We start from the raw sequence: 12,228 nt of genomic DNA on the forward strand, positions 1-12,228 counted from the left end.
TGCTCAGCTTTCAGCACATCAATTATCAAATATATCAGAGGATGACTTACCACACCTGTCAAAAAACCCACAGGGATTGACGCAACAACTTTTAACCCAAATGCTGGACAATCTACATAAAAAAATCCAAACAGATATTGAAAACAACTCTAAAGATATTAGACTGGAAATTGCCACTCTCTCTGAGAAATTCTCAAATCAGGCAATCATACTACAAAAAGTACAAGAGGAATACGAACAAATTAAAACATCTAATATACAGCTAGAGAAGAGACTGCAGGATACTGAGACCAAGCTGACTGACCTAGAGGATCGCTCAAGGAGAAACAACGTAAGAGTCAGAGGCATACCGGAATCAATTCTACAAGAAGATTTATATTTGTATCTGAATAGCTTCTTTTCAAAAATACTATCCAGACAGATGCTGGGCCCTGAGACATTTGAAAGATTCCACAGATTGGCAAGACCAAATGGAACCGACAAGTCCTATCCAAGAGATGTTATGATTTGTTTCTCTAGTTTTTGGATGAAAAATCAAATAATGCAGAAGATAAGGAACGGGATCATAGACACTGAAGAATGGAGACATTTAAAAGTTTATCAGGACTTATCTCAAAAGACAAGACAAGCAAGAAGAACTTTTGCCGAAGAAACGCTCATTCTTAGGAATATGGAGATTAGATACAAGTGGCTGTTCCCGACGGCAATTATGGTCTTCTTCAAAGATAAAACATATATCTTCAGAGACAACTTGGCACTAAAGCAGAAGATGATAAGTTTGAAACTTATCCCTTAGTCTCAAATAATTGAACTCCTCCCTTTTTTTTTTCTCTTTTGACACATATAGAAATGGCAAAGTTTAAAAGGGGTAATCACAGAGCTATAGTTATAATAGATAAATTGATATAAAGACACATAATATAACTTAGTAGTATGAATTGAACAAAAAAGAGGTTTATAACACATAGAAGTATAGAAAACAACTTATAAGATTTCGGATATGGGTAGAAATGGTGCAAAATTGTTTTAGGTATGCTATAGTGGTTACCTATACACGAATATAATGAAAATAATTATAGATTCACATTTAGAGCAATGAACAGGGAAGATGAGTCTAAAACACAATATATATGTATGGATACATTATTTAACTTATGTGAATGAAATGAATGAAGTGAGTCTCACAATAATCACAAGCTTAAACTAATTTTGTATGAAATTTGCACAATGGTGGAAGTAAGGGAGGAGAAGGGAGACTATAATCAAGGGCTAGGGAAAGGGATCATTTGAAGATAAAAACATGAGGATAGTCGAGTTGCCCTAGTTAAAATAAAAGTTAGTAGCAGGGGAACCCAGCAGACAGATTTTGGGGTTGGATAAAGGGAAAGAATATCGGAACGCCTCTAATAATAGGAATCGAAAGGGAAAGGGAAAAGAAGGGCAGAATAAGTTGAAGGATAGAGGGAGTATAATAAAGAATAAATTGCCTACTACCCTGGTCCAGGGTCCTGCGACGGCAGCAGGGTTAAATATGAAGACTGTACACAGAACTTCATATTATGGATTGAATGTGGTAACAGAAAGTTGGAGCTTCACCAGGAGGTCCAAATATATAGGGCCGACTGGCGAAGGTATGAGTGGATTTGAGTGTTGGATGCTATCTGAGGGGAGGCTAGAGGGGGAGAGGGTGTGGGAAGAGCTGCGGTAGTATGTCATTAAACATACTATCTATCAACGCAAGGGGCTTAAATTCAGGTCAGAAAAGAGGCTATTTGTATAAACTACTGATTGACAGTAAAATAGATATTGGTTTCGTTCAAGAAACACACTGGACTAACTCTATGCCTAAATTATGGAACTACAAAAAATTCCCAGTGGTCCATAGATCTAATTTGGCAGGAAAGAACAAGAAAAGAGGGGTGGCAATTTTTTTTTCAGGTAGCTTGAAATATGAGCTGATCTATGAGGAGGCCGACCCGGGTGGTAGGTTTCTTATAGTGATAGTTCGAATTAATTATATTGTGTATACTTTAGTAAATGTTTATGCTCCAAACCAATCTCCATACAGATTTTTGGGAAATCTGATGCAAAAGATTGACCGCGTATCGTCTGGCAGCCTAATTATCGGTGGGGATTTTAACTGCACTATAGATAATAAAATAGATAGGAACAGAACTAAGCCCGTTCATATAGACGGCAAGCAAAGAACAGGTTTATCAATGATGCAGACTTTTCTGGCAAAAAACTGTTTATATGATGCCTGGAGAACGTGTAATCCAGAAGCGAGAGACCATACGTTCTTTTCAAATGTTCATCAGACATATACCAGAATCGATTATTTTTTGGTTAAATCTGAAACTTTGGAGCGAGTTAAGAAGGTGACAATTGGACCGATAACATGGTCCGACCATGCACCTGTAAGCTTAGTTATAAAAAATAATGCCGAATATAAATGTAGAGATAAATGGAGACTTAATGAAAATTTACTAAAATCAGAAACTAATGTAGAAGAACTGCGCACTCAGACTAGAGAATTCTTCTAAATCAACGATACAGGGGATGTCTCCAATGCCATGCTATGGTGTACTTTTAAATCATATATGAGAGGATGTCTCATAAAATTGGGTGCCATTATAAAAAAAAAGAAAGGAAAGGAGCTTAACGAGCTTTATATTGATCTGGCAAAACAAGAACGCTTACATAAACTCACCACCGATTATAAAATTTTGGAGGATATTGAAGAGATCAGGGAAAAAATATTAGTAAGAACCCAAGAAAAGATCAACAAAGCCATGTTAATTTTAAAACAGAGATGGTATTATGGAAACAATAAAATAGGGAAAAATCTTTCAAACAAATTAAAAAATAAAAATAAACTTCAATCTATAAACTATATAACAGTCGGAAGTAAAAAAATGCTCTCTCCAACTCAAATAGCTAAAGCATTTGAAGACTATTATAAAAGCCTATACAATATAAAATATAACGAGCCATCTGTGGGCGAAACAAAACAGTTTCTGGATAAATTGAGCTTACCAAAAATATCGATGGAGAAACTAAGTCAATTAAACGCCCCATTTTCCATTCAGGAGATTAGTAATACTATTATAGCATTAACAGCAGGCAAAGCACCAGGCCCAGATGGCTTCTCCTCAATTTTTTATAAAAAATTAAGTGATATAATTTCACCATATATATTAAGAACATTTGAAGATTTTGCTAATCATAAAGCCATCCCAACAGAATTACTTCAGGCTTCTATAATACCAATTCCTAAGATAGATAAGGACCCAACATACATTTCGAATTATAGACCAATCTCTCTTATTAATTTGGATATCAAAGTTTACTCCAGAATTCTGGCCAATAGACTTAAACAAAACATACCCAATATTGTACATTTAGATCAGAGCGGGTTTGTAGAGGGTAGGGGCACATCTGATAACATTAGGAAATTATTGAATGTCTTATATCATGCGAACCAAAGTTCGTCTCCCTTTGCTATGGTTACCCTCGATGCCGAGAAGGCCTTCGATCGGGTTAACTGGAAGTATTTGGAGGAAGTACTGAGGGCCTTCGGCATTGAAGGTTTCTTTAAGGAGTGTACAATGGCGTTATATAAAGATCCTCAAGCCAAAGTATCAGGACATATGTTTCAATCAAATTGGTTTCCAATTAGAAATGGGACGCGACAGGGATGCCCTTTGGCACCCCTGTTATATATCCTTTCTATAGAGCCGTTGGCAGCCGCGATTAGACAGAACGATGACATCAGCGGGCTAAAAGTGAATAGGATGGTGAACAAAATTGCACTATATGCAGATGATGTCCTATTGACCCTTGCAGACCCTACTAGATCTATCCCAGCCGTATTTCGGCTTATTAACGTGTTTGGTAAACACTCAGGTTATAAAATAAATATAAAGAAAACACAAATCCTGATAAAAGGTTTAACCCCTTAAGGACCAAACTTCTGGAATAAAATGGAATAATGACGTGTCACACACGTCATGTGTCCTTAAGGGGTTAAGTGGACCTGGGGTAGACAAACTCAAAAAAGATTTTAAATGTGACTGGGAAGCAAGGAATATAAAATATTTAGGGGTGGTGCGACAGTGAATTTCTAAAAAATATAAGATCTAGTAATCCGATGAACAATACAATGATTTACATTGTTAAGCACTGGAAAAAAAAATACGGAACAAAACACATATCATCAAATGCCCCATTAATAAGCTTAAAACATTACATAAAGGATATAAATATCCAAGAATGGGTAAACTGCGGAATAGTAAGAATAGCGGATCTTTTAAATAATAATAAAATACTACCATTTCCAATATTTCAGTCTAAATATAACCTCCCATCGAAGGAAATATTTAACTATTTAAGAATAAAATCCTTTACTATGGGAAAAGTCCTTTCGGAAACTTCTCCAATTGACCAGTTCGTAGCATCCCATTATAAAAAAAAAAATTGCATCTAGATTTAATCCATTTTTAAGAAGTCAAAGGCAAATAGATAAAGTGCCAGCAATGAATAAATGGGAGCAAGAACTTCATTTTTCATCTTCGGTCGAGGACTGGTTGTTGGGTTTACAAGCAGTAAAAAGATATATACATGGGGTGAATATACAGGAAGTGTACTTCAAACTAGTATACCGCTGGTACTTGGTGCCTACTCGCCTTCATAGATTTCAACCCACACACCTACCAGATTGTTGGAGATGTGGCAGGGAGTTAGGTTCATTCTCCCACATCTGGTGGGACTGTGAGGAGTTGAAACCTATGAAATTAATCTTAGCGGAATTGGTAGATTTTGTGTTTGAGATTCAGACTGTGATTACGCCTCAAATGTTTTTGTTTCATCTAGACCTGCCAAAAAGCAATATAAAACTAAAAATTCTTATGATTCACATCTGTATGGCAATAAAAATAGTTATGGCTAGAAATTGGAGAAATATGGGTGCGTTAAACTGGCATGATATATGTACACAGATAGATTACCAACGCAGCATGGAAGCTGGGATAGCTCTAAACAAGATATCTAGAGAAAAATATAATGAAGTTTGGGTCCCTTGGGTTAGATATATTAACCATAAAACTCAAACCCCCCCGCCCTCCTATAGATAGCTAACCGTAGGTAGTAATGAAAATGCGATGTATGGATAAGATGAACTGTATGCATGGTATGTTCGTACGGCTGTAGATACAGCAGAAAACTGGTAGATGTTTATTCGAAGCACGGTCCTACTGTTATTTATACTTATTATTTTATTGCAAAGTAACTTTTTGTACTGTGTTTAAAATTACAGTTGAAAGCTGTATCTGTACTTGAATGAATTCTTACAAATGAAAATAAAGATTTATATATATTAGCTATCTGGGGATAGGTAGAATGTGTATGTTCTATGTGATAAATGTAACAGTATGTCATTTTATGTATTTTATTGTCCTTTGTCTGCCATGTGGCTAATGGGGTTTTGCCTCTGTCCTTGGAGATACTTGGATTACTTCCCAATTATCTCCAGGACAGAGAGGAGGAATTGTGATGCATTGTGGTATTGTAAGCTTGTGATTGGTCAATGTCCAATATGTTTCCCAGTTTCCCATCTGGTCCCCTAGGGGAGTGCCCACCAGGTGGGAGACCTGCATAAAAGCCGGGCAGGTAGCCCCAGTAAATCAGTTCTGCTTGACCTCAAAACTAAGTGTCGTCTCGTTATTGGGGGAATTGGATTGTATGCTGATTGCCAGGAGTGTAAGCTGATTGTATGCTTTTCCTGTTCAGCTGTTTCCAGTGTTCGTGTGTTTCCTGTTCGGGAGTTGGAGGATTCGTGTAGTTTGCAGTTCGGGAGATTGGTGCTTGCAGTAGCTGCCTGTGCATTGGAAAGGGGAATATCGCCCAAATGTTTTTTAACCTCGTGTGCAAAACGGTCCGTTACAATTGGTGGCAAGCGACGGGATCATTCCACAGCCCAGAAGGACAGCTACAAGACAACACCATTCCCTGGATTTACAAATTGAGGGTAATGCTAGTATCCGTACAGCGCCCCTATCTACAAAGAAAATGGAGGAGAAGTTTTAAGATAGATTGTACTGTTACATATCCCTGGGGTCTGGAGCAGTCTCAGAGGAGGACATGTTGAGTTGCAGAGAGATTGGCAGAGCTGGGCTGTGGGACGAAGCCCTAGAGAAAGTACAGTATTGGCGAGGGGATCGGCGCCGCAGCAGAAGGCAGCGAATCATGGCTCGAATGACAGAGTGGAAGTCCTTCCTGAGAAAACAGACCGAAGAAGCGTGGGTGACTAGACTCGAGATTCTAGTATATGCAGAACTGGCGCTCGACGACGCATACCAGGCGATACAGTGGTACGCAGCTCTGTGTGTCCCCGAAATGGCAAAGTATGAGTTCCCAGAGGGCGGAGATTACGCTAGCCCTGGCCTATTTTGGGATAATATTGACGATGAGGACTTTGGAAAAGCTACCGACTCTCGTTTTTGGGACCTGTGTTACGACCGATAAGACATGCTGGGTCTCCCTAGCGCTGTTGATCTCGAAGCAGACCTACGGTATCTGGTCGCCAAGGAATGTGACTTGGAGTGGGATTACCTGCGACTCATCACTGAGGCCCGGGAAGAGACAACCGGTCCTCTTTCCCAACAGCAACCAGCGGTACCCGAGGTAGCGGACCTCCTAGACAGGTCCTGCGAGGATCCCCAGCGGCAGAATGTATCCCAGGGAGCTGAAGGTGCCATCCTTCCTCCCCAGCGGCAGTGTGTGTCCTTAAGAGAGGAGACAGTTGGTCCCTCTCCCCAGTGGTCAAGTGAGTCCCAGGGAGCCGAAGGTGCCGTCCTTGCTCCCCAGCGGCAGTATGTATCCCAGGGAGCTGAAGGTGTCGTCCTTCCTCCCCAGTAGCAGTGTGTGTTCTTAGGAGAGGAGACAGGTGGTGCCTCTCCCCAGCAGTCAAGTGAGTCCCAGGGAGCTGAAGGTGCCGTCCTTCCTCCCCAGCGGCAGTGTGAGTCCCAGGGAGCCGAAGGTGCCGTCCTTCCTCCCCAGCAGCAGTATGTGTTACAGGGAGCCAAAGGTGCCGTCCTTCCTCCCCAGCAGCAGTGTGTCCGGCAGGGAGCAGAGACAGTCTGTCTCACTTCCCAGCAGCGGGATAATATATTGAAAGGGGAGACAGTCGGTCCACCTCTCCACCAGCAGAGAGAGTGTAAGGGAGAGGAGACTGTTACCCCCTCTCTCCAGCGGCAGCGTAGCCCACCAAGGGGAGACATTAAGCTCCCCACCGGCGTAGATGAGACCGTGGTCTCTGCGCCCAAGCTACAGGGAGTACGGACAGTCGGTCCTGCTCCCCAACGGCAGAGTATTCTACCGGGAGGGGAGAGCCTCGTTCCCCCTCCCCAGCGGCAGCCTAGCCCACCAAGGGGAGATGATAAACCCCACACCGGTGCAGATGGGACCTTGGTCTCTGTGCCCAAACCACAGGGGGTAGGGACGGTCGGTCCTGTCCCCCAGCAGCAGGGCTGTTTATCCAAAAGGGAGACAGCCTTTCTTCCCCTCCAGCAACAACACCAAGTCCAGAGGGAGGAGCCTACTACCCCTTCTCCTCCCCGGCTCCAACCAGGCTACTCCCGTGGTAGCGCTGGCACCAGGGCATAGTACCGCTGGTCTCTGCCCACTCAGAAACCCACCGATCCGGAGGGCTAGTAAACCCCAGAGCCATGGTGGAGCCCCTGGACATGGACAAGCTACCCACTACCCCAGGTGCAGTCACCAAATTTTGTGGGTGGGCCACTCTGTTGATTATGTGTTGTGGGTGGGTTGCTGGACTAACCAGGGCACTGACCGACAGGGGGTCAGATACCCTGTTAGTCTGATTGGTAAAGGTGAGAAATGTGGCTGAACCAACCTCGCCACTGGAGGAGCCTGGTCGCCCGCCTCCTGCCGCTGGACTATGGCCTCTGTTCTTTTTCCCTGCAGAAAGGCTGGTTCGTGTCTTTCTGCGGACTGTTAAAGCCATGCTACACCAGATAGCTATGACATGGAGCCCAGCTGTATACTGAAAGACTGTATGAAAGACTTTGGCTCCATAGCGATTGAACTGTATGTATGTGATCTGAGCGCCATCCAGTAATAATGTGCGCTCAGATCTAAGCTATCTGGGGATAGGTAGAATGTGTATGTTCTATGTGATAAATATAACAGTATGTAATTTTATTGTCCTTTGTCTGCCATGTGGCTAATGCAGTTTTGCCTCTGCCCTTGGAGATAATTGGATTACTTCCCAATTATCTCCAGGACAGAGAGGAGGGATTGTGATGCATTGTGGGATTGTAAGCTTGTGATTGGTCAATGTCCAATATGTTTCCCAGTTTCCAATCTGGTCCCCTAGGGGAGTGCCCACCAGGTGGGAGACCTGCATAAAAGCCGGGCAGGTAGCCCCAGTAAATCAGTTCTGCTTGACCTCAAAACTAAGTCTCGTTATTGGGAGAATTGGATTGTATGCTGATTGCCAGAGTGTAAGCTGATTGTATGCTTTTCCTGTTCAGCTGTTTCCAGTGTTCGTGTGTTTCCTGTTCGGGAGTTGGAGGATTCGTGTAGTTTGCAGTTCGGGAGATTGGTGCTTGCAGTAGCTGCCTGTGCATTGGAAAGGGGATTATCGCCTTAACGGTTTTTAACCTCTTGTGTGCAAAACGGTCCGTTACATTAATTTTTATTTCTGGGCTGCCATACAGTCTAAAAGGCAGCATAGGCCCAGCAAACCAATCTGGCAAATGTCAATGTGTAAAAATAAAAAAGGGGAAAGTCCTATATTTGACCCCGTAAATTTCCAATACCCCATAAAACCTGTGTATATGTGTATTTTATTGCAGCAAAAACGAACAGTATTATCATATTCACAGTTAGAATTACATGCATAACTTACAAAATATCAAAATGTCTCAAAGTTCTTTACATTTTATTCATATTAAATTATGTTTCAAATATAAATATTTATAAATATTTTAAATGAAATGAAAGCCCAGTTTCTCCTGAACAAAATTATATATAATAGGTTGAACAGAATTATGGCGCAAATTCCAGGTTTTGTTTATGTTTTGTTTTGATCAGAACGTGTACAATTGACTCTGCCCTTAATGGAAATTGAAAAAGGAAACTGTATCTTTAAGACCTCTTCTTAAATAAACTCTTACTGTAAGAATTTTAGGAAAGTACAATTGCATTTTAAATATTTTCTGAGATTGTGCTGCAAACTTGATTATTTTGATTAGGCGAATCTTGAATTTAAACAGCTTGAATTGGTATGCAGAAAGTTGTAATAGTTTGATAATATGAAATGTCACTTTAAATTCTTCATGAGATAGAAATTTGATTGAGAAGGATTCACAAAATCAAGAGTTTCTTTAAATAGTCTAAAGGAGTAGATAATATCTTTAGTGTCTTTACGGATGAGATGAGTGATCTTTGTGGATCTGTGGTATAACAGGTTCACTTTAAATGAAATTAATTCATGCAACAAGTTGTCAAAATAAAGTCCTTTGTTTCAATGAAAAAAAGAATATCCACAATTTCATACAAATATTGCCAAAAGGTTCTTGAGGAGTTAGAAATGAAATTATCAAAAAGAAAATCAGTTAATTCCACTTGGGGAACATTCACTAAAGTCCGTATTTTAGAGGAGACTGATTCTTGTATAATTTCCTTTACCTTTATAGGAGAAGTATAATCTTTTAGAAATAGAGTTAGTCTTGAGGTCCAAGGTTAGGTATGAAAAGATCGGCAGAAATGAGATCCCAAGCTGAGGTTCGGCATACAGAAATATCAGGTAAGTATCAGCTCAAATGGCAGTATTGAATCGCTGAAACAGTTTGAGTGAGCGATTTAATATGTCCGCCAGTCAAACTAAATAGGCCGAGTCTGACTATAGACGAGGAGGCGGGGCGATCAGCGAAACCCGGAAGTGTAGCAAGGGGGTCGCTGATCGTGGTATAACATAAAGTGAGGGTTATGATTACATTTGGGATTAGCCTTTGGATTAGAATTAGAGGTTGTTTTAGGATTATGCATAGTGATGTCGCGAACATAAAATTTTCGGTTTGCGAACGCGAACTTCCGCAAACGTTCGCGAACCGGGCGAACCGCCATAGACTTCAATGGGCAGGCGAATTGTAAAACCCACAGGGTCTCTTTCTGGCCACAATAGTGATGGAAAAGTTGTTTCAAGGGGACTAACACCTGGACTGTGGCATGCCGGAGGGGTATCCATGGCAAAACTCCCATGGAAAATTACACAGTTGATGCAGAGTCTGGTTTTAATCCATAAAGGGCAGAAATCACCTAACATTCCTAAATCACAATGGATATGGATTGACACCTGACATATGACATATTGACACCTTGACATATGGATTGACACCTGTCCTCAGGGACCCTGATACACACTGACACAGAGCAGAATAGGGACTGTTCCCCCTACATAGGGTCACTTGGCAGATATGGATTGAAACCTGTCCTCAGAGACCCTGATACACACTGACACAGAACAGAATAGGGACTGTTCCCCCTACATAGGGTCACTTGGCAGATATGGATTGACACCTGTCCTCAGGGACCCTGATACACACTGACACAGAGCAGAATATGGACTGTTCCTCCTACATAGGGTCACTTGGCAGATATGGATTGACACCTGTCCTCAGGGACCCTGATACACACTGACACAGAGCAGAATAGAGACTGTTCCCCCTACATAGGGTCACTTGGCAGATATGGATTGACACCTGTCCTCAGGGACCCTGATACACACTGACACAGATCAGAATAGGGACTGTTCCCCCTTCATAGGGTCACTTGGCAGATATGGATTGACACCTATCCTAAGGATCCCTGATACACACTGACACAGAGCAGAATAGGGACTGTTCCCCCTACATAGGGTCACTTGGCAGATATGGATTGACACCTGTCCTCAGGGAGCCTGATACAGAGCAGAATAGGGACATTGTTCCCCCTACATAGGGTCACTTGGCAGATATGGATTGACACCTGTCCTCAGGGACCCTGATACACACTGACACAGAGCAGAATAGGGACTGTTCCCCCTTCATAGGGTCACTTGGCAGATATGGATTGACACCTATCCTAAGGATCCCTGATACACACTGACACAGAGCAGAATAGGGACTGTTCCCCCTACATAGGGTCACTTTGCAGAAATGGATTGACACCTGTCCTCAGGGACCCTGATACACACTGACACAGAGCAGAATAGGGACTGTTCCTCCTACATAGGGTTACTTGGCAGATATGGATTGACACCTGTCCTCAGGGACCCTGATACACACTGACACAGAGCAGAATAGGGACTCTTCCCCCTACATAGGGTCACTTGGCAGATACGGATTGACACCTGTCCTCAGGGACCCTGATACACACTGACACAGAGTAGAATAGGGACTTTTCCTCCTACATAGGGTCACCATTTTTAGCCCAAGGCAGCTCATCTCATCAGGTCTTTTTTAGTCGAATGTATCGCCCACTGTCAGTCCCTTTGGGATCCATCCCTCATTCATCTTAATAAAGGTTAGGTAATCTAGACTTTTTTGACCTAGGCGACTTCTCTTCTCAGTGACAATACCTCCTGCTGCACTGAAGGTCCTTTCTGACAGGACACTTGAAGCGGGGCAGGCCAGAAGTTCTATCGCAAATTGGGATAGCTCAGGCCACAGGTCAAGCCTGCACACCCAGTAGTCAAGGGGTTCATCGCTCCTCAGAGTGTCGATATCTGCAGTTAAGGCGAGGTAGTCTGCTACCTGTCGGTCGAGTCGTTCTCTGAGGGTGGATCCCGAAGGGCTGTGGCGATGCGTAGGACTTAAAAGCTCTGCATGTCCTCCATCAACAACACGTCTTTAAAGCATCCTGTCCTTGCCGGCGTGGTCGTGGAAGGAGGATTACTTTCACCTCTTCCCCTGTTAGATTCCCGTTGTGCTGTGACATCACCCTTATACGCTGTGTAAAGCATACTTTTTCATTTATTTTGCAAATGCTGCTTCCTTTTCGACTTGTTGTAATTTGGTAACATTTCAGCCACTTTCTGCTTATTCCGGGGGTCTAGTAGCGTGGACACCCAGTACAGGTCGTTCTCTTTCAGCCTTTTTATACGAGGGTCCCTCAACAGACACGACAGCATGAAAGACCCCATTTGCACAAGGTTGGATGCCGAGC

This window comes from Pelobates fuscus, chromosome 2, assembly GCF_036172605.1.
Source record: "Pelobates fuscus isolate aPelFus1 chromosome 2, aPelFus1.pri, whole genome shotgun sequence".
In the NCBI taxonomy this organism is placed as follows: domain Eukaryota; kingdom Metazoa; phylum Chordata; class Amphibia; order Anura; family Pelobatidae; genus Pelobates; species Pelobates fuscus.